The following is an 8,433-nucleotide window of genomic DNA, read 5'->3' on the forward strand; positions in this document are numbered from 1 at the left end:
TTTTCAAAATTTCAAAATATTTTCTCATCTTTTAAATTTTTTACTCTATAATTTCAAAATGCCAATTTTTTTTCTTCAAAAGCATCCTCTTATTTTCAAAAATTTTCTCAAACATTGTTAAAAATTTAAATTTCTCAATATTCTTTTTCATGTGATATTACAAATCATTTAAATATTACTTTATAATTATAAAAAACAAAAAAAATTTCCACCCATATCATATAAAAACTACATATAACTATATATACATAGAAAAACAAAGGATTATTACCGACGGCTTTTGTTCGTCGGGAAAAACAATTAGCGACGGTAACCAGCCGTCGGGAAAAAAAAAATTTAAATGTGATTTCGTTCATGGCGGGAATTTTTGGTCAGCGGCGGGAACCTTTTTCCAACGGTTTTAGTTCGTCGGTAAATCTGTCATGCTTTTGGTTGTGGCGTGAATCTTAGGTCCTTAGCGGGAACCTTTTCCCGACGGTTTTAGTTCGTCGGCAAAAATGTCATCCTTGATAGGACTTGTTCCCGACGGTTTTAGTTCGTCGGTAAAAAGCAATATTAACAAAACGCGCCGATAGTTTTCATCGGTTTTGCCAGATTTTTTCCGACGGTTCATGTCCGTCAGGAAAACACTTCCCGACGAACATGATCGTTGATAATATAGTACTAGATTTTTACTGACGTTTGACGTCCGTCAGAAAAACACATTTACCAACGAACATATATTTCATCAATAATAACACTGTACTAGATTTGTGCCGACATTTCATGTTCGTCAGGAAGAACACTTTTACCGACGACAATAGTTTCTGTTGGTGCTAACAATGTACGGGATTTATGCCGACGGTTTATGTCCGTCGAGAAAACACTTCTACCAACGAAGATAGAATTCGTCAGTAATTACATCGTACCAGATTTTTGCCAACGATTTATGTCCATGGGGAAAAACACTTTTACCTATGAAAATTAAATTTTATCAGTAAAAGTAAATTTTTCAAATTTTTTTTCCAAAAATTCAAAATAACCATTACCAACGAAAATTTTCATTGGTTAAAAGTACTTTTACCTACGAAATTACAATTTGCATCGGTAAAAGTAAACTTCTACCTACGAAATTAAAATTTCGTTGGTAAACTTTTACCGATGAAAATAATTTTCTTTGATAAAAGTCCTTTTTACCTACGAAAAAAAATTCGTCGGTAAAAGTTTCGTCAGTAAAAATCCTATTTCTTGTAGTGCCACTAGAAGAAGGTAAACACTCTGAACTCATCTCTTAAGGTCACAACTAGTAAACTAAACCTACAAACATGATTTGTGAAGCCCACCAAAATGCATGCATGACAGCCAACCCATCCATTGCAGACGCTCTCCAAGCTTTCCTTGGAGCCAGAAAATCAGGCTAATATAAAACTAATGTCAGCCACACGATGTAATATCATCCTTAAACCTCTCACATCACTTGTTGCAACCCACTTCAATTTTGAGATGTCTACTCATCCCCATCAGTTGCATCTTCTAAATGGATTTCAAATATTAAAAGAACATAATAATAATAATAATAATAATAATAATAATAATAATAAACAAAAAATAAATTGGTATCACCGAAACAATGTGGCAGGTCTTTGATGGTGGTTGCCTTCATCCCAACTATTTTGGCCGTGTCGTTGGCTTGAGTTTTATATTGGCCTATTTTTCAGCTGACAAAGTCCAAACCCGGCCAAGTCAAAAGCTCGACTCCAGCAAACTCACTCAAATCACTCAACTTCTAACCCCTTTTAAAGTATTTTCAAATGAACCCCACAAGCTTAGCTATGCCTAAGAATGGAGGGACGTGCCTCCTAGTAATCGAGTGACCCATGGTGGACAACCTAAATGAATTCCATCCCTGTCAAAAACTTAGGTAAGCCACACCATTAGTTGAGTGTGAGGACTACCATAGTTTACATGTCATCCCATCTATTCTTATTATGCAAATCGTCAGTATCAAGTTTACTTGGCTGAGTTTTGAGTCGAATCAGCAAGTTTTTGAACCATGTAACTGCACCTAGGGAATGAAACGATTGTGCACATATTCTAACATAAGGGTGTGTTGAGGTCGAGCACTGTCTTCCTCAGCGGGATAACTACTCTGAATCATGGAGCTTCTCTAGACTCCTCACAGAGAGACCTCAAATCCAGGAGGAAAATAAGAAAATAATTTTCTAAAATTCACAATAAATTGCTTGATGATAATAAAAAAATAAAAAATAAAAAATAGAAAGGATTTTACAACCTCTTAAATAAAGACATGAACCTTAAGGAGAAATTTTGGAATCAAACTACAACTAAAACTCCTAAAAATCGTGACTTACTATAAATAGTAAACTTACTATTAATAGACGGTCATGATTTTCACTAGACCTCATGGTTTTTTGCTAAAAATAGTATCCTATTTGGCTCAATCATATCATTCTCCTAATTTTTCTAAAAACATTTCATGTTGGACACAACTCCTAAAGCCCAATGAATGAAGAATTACAATCAAACCAAAACTTACTAAAAATAGTATAAACGAAAATAAACTGAAATTTTGACCGTCAGTCTAATGGAATCTTGAAAATTCGTAGCGGGCAACCCAACATAGTGTGTTAGGTGGATAAAGTAGCTTATCCTACCTCAAAATCATATATGGCATGTCCGGTAATTCACTCCGGTTTGCGAGATATTCCCATTTTAAGGATCTGACAGTCCGGATCACTTTTGTTGCCGACCAGGTCTTTTCTGGTCCATACTCACCGTGAAATTGTCTACAACCCACTCTACATTAGTACCCTCTACTTTAAAAGAACTTTTCCTTGAGTTCTTGTCTTACTTTGGCTTTTGATACTCAATCAGGTCTGCGATGTTGAAAGTATGCGAGATCTCTGTCATCTGGAAGATCAACAATGTAAGCATTGTCATTGATCTTACAGAGGATCAATACCGGTCCGATCTTTTTGTTCTTCAACTTGTTGTATATCTTGGTCAGAAATCTCTCCTTACGTAGATGGACCATAACTTGGGCACCTACCTTGAACACACCCATGTCGGTACACGCACTCCATGCTAGCCACGCCCGTCTAGAGTCCAGAGACGCTGGACGGCATGGGTATAAAATAAGCATCATGGTGGGCTCCACATATTGTCATGGTGGGGTCCACGTGGTGGCCCACCAAGGTTTGGATCAGCTGATGGTTGTATTTTCCTTCATCCAAGTTTGGACAACAAGGTGGGCTCCACCAGTGGGTTGTAGTGTGGTCCACTAAATGGACAGCATGGATACAATATATATATCATCGGGTGGGCCATCAACAATGAAAGTGAGAGAGAGAGAGAGTAATAGAGAGAGAGGGTGATGGAGGGGGGCCTCGCCACTATGGGCCCCTCATGAACATAATACATACATCATAATGGGTCCCACCAACAAGTGGGCCCAAAAGTTGAAATCAACGGTGGATCACCCACCTCTAGGCCATCTCCTTGCTCCCTTAGGATCCTAAGCTCCTTGCCTTCAACTTTGATGGAGGTTGATGGGGTTTTGATGGTGGAGATGAGAGATGAGAGGGTGGGCCACACTTGGTTTGGGAGAGAGTGTTGGACGTTAGAAATTTTGGGTTGCCTAGGAGATTTGACAAATGAGAGAGAGAGAGTGAGGTGATGGGAATGATATGGATGGGATGATGTAAGAAAGGAGATGGGAGGGTATGGTTTAGTTTGATTTTTTTGTAAAAGAGGTATGGTTGTGGTTGAAATTTTGTAAAGGGGAATGATGAGGGGAGAGAGAGAGTTGACTTATGGGAAAGGAGGGATAGGTTGATGTACTGAGGGGTATGGCTTGTACTTGATAGGAGTGATTGATTGATTGATGTGACATATCATGGAGATTCCCTCGAAATTCGTAACGTGCGGCGTTTCTTCGGAACGAACGCAGGCCCACATCTTCTATCTTAGGTATCGGTTCGGTGTGCAAGTCGCGACGTTGGAACCGCGGCGACGGCGCGGTCGCTATGATACAAGTTTCAGTTCGAACCGACTTCGGTATGTAAGACCCGATTTAGGATTACGTGCAAACGTCGGATATGGGTCGACGGTTGCCGAAATTAGACCGGGAGGATCGCGGAAGCCTACAGAACGGTACGGACTATGATACGGGTCTTACAGTAGCTATAGAACTTATAGCTTCAGAAAATTCGTAGCCATAAAGAAAATCTTTATCATCAACAAATTAAAATAAAATAAAATAAAATAAAGAAAAGAAAGGGTGATGTGGTCTCCTGCCCTGCCAAGTAGAATAGTCTGCACTCATCTATAACATCTTGAATAGTCAGGCAGGATGACGGGGATCGGCGGCACCTTGACTTTGATGGAGCCCAAATGGTGATGTTGCCTTGTTGGACAGAGAATGTTTGTAGTTGGCCAGGCCAGGCATGTGTTCATGATGATGGTGCTGGCTATGACGAGCATCATCCTTGTTAGGATCTTCACCTCTTCAACTTCGGTCGTTGTACATACTCTCCATGGTTGTGGCGTGGAGCCTTGTTAGAGAATGGCAACTCTGTCTAAGAACCTGATCATGGATGGGCAGTCGTTCAAAACTACTTGTGTGTAAAACATGAACGTGTGTGTGTGCGTGTTCATTTGTGCTTATATGCATTTTCTCTGTTCTAATGGAGAATAGGTAGAAACTCCACACATCAGATCAAAGGTTAAAGACAATCCAATATCCTTTCTTTCTGGGACACGTCTTATCTAGGTGGTGGCCCACCAGATCAAAAAGTCCTGATGATCCCATGTGCTTGGGCATTAATAGCATTTTGTGTATGCATGTTGTAGAAACATGGCATGGAATGTCATTGAAGCATTACCTGAACTGAGGCGTGTGTAAAATCTTTGGTTCATTAGGAGATGTTAATTCCTTGTCATGAATTTCATACAATTCATCACAGTCCTCTGGTAGCGTCAGATTTCAGTTCCGAAATGCCACCACTATAACCTGCAATACAATCACAAACATATGCTTTTAAGCTGATGGCTAGGTCCCAAGTCCCATCTGCAGTGGTCTGGTTTTAGGTTTCAACTTTAGCCTAGTGAATGAGTCTGGTTTAATTGATAATGGGTCCCACTAGGCTGTGGGCCATGCCACCACTATAACCTGCAATACAATCACAAACATATGCTTTTAAGCTGATGGCTAGGTCCCAAGTCTCATCTGCAGTGGTCTGGTTTTAGGTTTCAACTTTAGCCTAGTGAATGAGTCTGGTTTAATTGATAATGGGTCCCACTAGGCTGTGGGCCAGGTTTGAAAACACTTTTAATTGATTTAGGTGCTTGGCTCGAATTCGCAATCATGTGATATCAAGTTGGAATCGAAAGGAATGCAATGGTGAGTAGTAGGAAACACTTGCACTTTGGAGCTTAATCATTGTGATTCAATTCAGTTGAGCTTCCAACAAATCTGTTTGTTTTAGTGGAAATCCATGGAGAAGCATACGACCTCAATCATGAGATGGTTTCTTCTATTTTAGAAACCCAAAAATATGGGGAAATTGATTTCCTTTTCCTAACTTTTCCTCACAAATCGAGGAAAAATCTACTACAAAGCTGTCATTTCAGGATATTTATGGTAGTAGTAGGCCTGACTCAAGTTTCAGACCTCATTTAGTTTAGTTTAGTTTTATTAATATTATTATTATCATTTTTGGAAGGTAGTTTCATGGCAAGTTGATTCAGATGATCAATTATTGAGCTGATCTGATCTTCTAACTAGCTGATTCATTTACATCAATTGTATGGCTAAAGCGAAAAGTAATCAAATTCATCCAACAACCATATGAGGGGAAAAATTCACATTAAACTCTCTTGATCAATGAGGAGCTTCCAGTTTGATAAGCCTCAGCAATGACCGGTGTTTACTTACCTGGAATGGACCAGACTGTCAGATTGGTTGGGATCGGAACTCATCACTGAAACAAGACAGGTTTGGCTGGGACTGAAACTCCTTAGTAAATGGGTCAGTTTAGTAAAAACACAAGAATACCATTTTATTAAGAGCATGCAAGTTCACCAGGAAAAAAAAAACATAGCTCTGTTCATGTTGCCTTTCAACCATTACATGATTAGAAGCGAACAAATATCACAACGAAATGCAAAATTAATGAAAAGAAAATAAATGAATCACATAATTACTAAAATATGAAACCCAAATTCACATCATTAAGAAAACAAAATTTTCTGTTTCAGTAGAAATTTCTTTTTTGTTTATCTTAATCATCTTTCGGTCGACTGCATTGGTATCACTTGAAGCAACATTGGATTTTCAGTTTCTAGTTTCAAAATTGAAGCAAAGTGACCAAAGAACACAAGTTATTTCAAAATGAGATTTAGGTAATACCACCCAGAAATGTGTATGGTGTGTGGATGGGCATGGCACACATAGCTTGCTTAAGGAATGATCACAAAAATGGCGTGTTCCACTTGGTTCTTGCACACATATTCTTGATTCCCTCTCCCATGCATTTATCTTTTTCAAAAACCTTTGGAAGGACCCTTTATTAGGAAGATTAATACCATAGAAACGACTCTAGAATTTTCTTTTCCAGTTTGGAAATTAAGGACCACTTATAATATAAGGAGAGGTCTAAACAAGATAAAGCCATAAAAGCAATCCTTGTTCAGAACTTTTTTTCACCTGGGTGATGGTGCAAAATGAGATAGAAAAATTGAAATATGTATCAGCATTCATAGTTCTAAAACTCTGGTGGTTGAACGCCAAAATCGGCCGAGTCAACTTGATTCAACGAGATTTTGGGCTGAGTCTATTGGAAACTTGCAGGCGATGGGTGTGACTTGGCTTAACTCGAGTAAGTCATTTCTTTTTGTTGGAGAAAGTAAAGACTATGATAGGTGTTATGGGAAGATCCAAGCCCCTTACAATCTCGAGGACCGACATCATTTTAATCCTGTTGGACACGCAAGAGTATCCAAAATGGCAAACACTACTGAAGAAAAGGAAAACCTTCAGAATGCGAATAGATAAGTGAATCCAAGTCACACTTCGCTCAGTCGGAAACTCGGTTCGGATTCAGGACAAAAGACGCGTCTAATTAGTCAGCGGTAGGGCCTTAGAAAGAGAACGTCACGTCAGGACCGAACGGATCCTTAGACAGCGACCCTGAGCCAAATAAGGTGAGCCTCCACCAAAGAACGCCATATGAACTGAACCGTAGGTCAGGAAAGGAGAGTTTTCGCCGATGAACAACAGCCCGAGCCAAGGTCCCGTCCTTATTTCTATCTTCGCTTAAAGGACCTCCAAGTCGAGGGCTCGTCCTCGGCTTCATCCTCATCTTCCTCCAGAGAAGAGGTGTCCCGAGCCGAGGCCATGGTGAAATGTGGGTACATCAATTGCTTAACTTAGGAACTACCATAAGCAGATGTGACCGGATACTTCATCCGCAGATACGCATGACACACCACACGATCCTTAGATCGCGTACAATATCTCCATGATTTGAAAATCCTCCTAATTGAGCGAATCGTGCGGAGATTAACGGACCTAAACCATCTGACAGTCAGGTATAAATACGATGAGACCCCATTGCTACAGGTATACAACATCTTGGGCTCTCACTACTCTCCAAGTTTGACCCAAATTCCCTTGACTTGACTTAGGCATCAGAGGGTCCCCTGCCTTAGCCAGGGTCTCTATTGCTTGTTCCAAGTGTGTAGGTTCAAGACATTGAAGTTGTTCGGAGTTCGGAAGACGGAGTGGAGAGCCGCCCAGATTTTGTCATCAACATTTTTTGGTGCCGTCTGTGGGAAACTGATACGAAAGGTCATGCTCTTATCCTTAAGCATTATGGCGATAGGGAAGAAGAAGGTCATGTTCCTATCCTTAAGCATTATGGCGATAGGGAAGAAGAAGGTGGTAGCAGCAGAACCATAGCCGACTCGTTCTTCTTCTTTGCTTCACATCGAATCGGCTCCATGGCCTTCTTAGTGTTCGCGTAATTGGGTAAGCAAGTACCACGAAATGCAAAGTGAAATACAAGCCTTGCATGACGAAATCAATCAGATAAAGCAACAGCGAAAGGAGCCACAACAACATCCCGTTTAGGAAAACCTTGTTCCTGAGCCGGTTGGTCTGGTTATGGAGGCTAATTCCAAGCCGAGGAGTACAAGACCTGAGGGGCCCCCGTGTAAACCCCCTCGGATGCTAGCTTAAAATCTTCCCCGACCCAAACCCGAGTCCCGACTCGGGACACAGCTACTCGAGCTTCGACGAACGCCTCGGTTACCTCAACCCTAGCACCTACAGATCTCCGTCATCTGCTGGAACGGTGAAGGGAAAGGAGGACTCCAAAAATAGAAAATGCCCAAGAGATCGTAGCAGAGAACAAATACCCTTGTGAAAAAACG

This window comes from Magnolia sinica, chromosome 19 (assembly GCF_029962835.1).
Source record: "Magnolia sinica isolate HGM2019 chromosome 19, MsV1, whole genome shotgun sequence".
NCBI classification, from domain to species: Eukaryota; Viridiplantae; Streptophyta; class Magnoliopsida; order Magnoliales; family Magnoliaceae; genus Magnolia; species Magnolia sinica.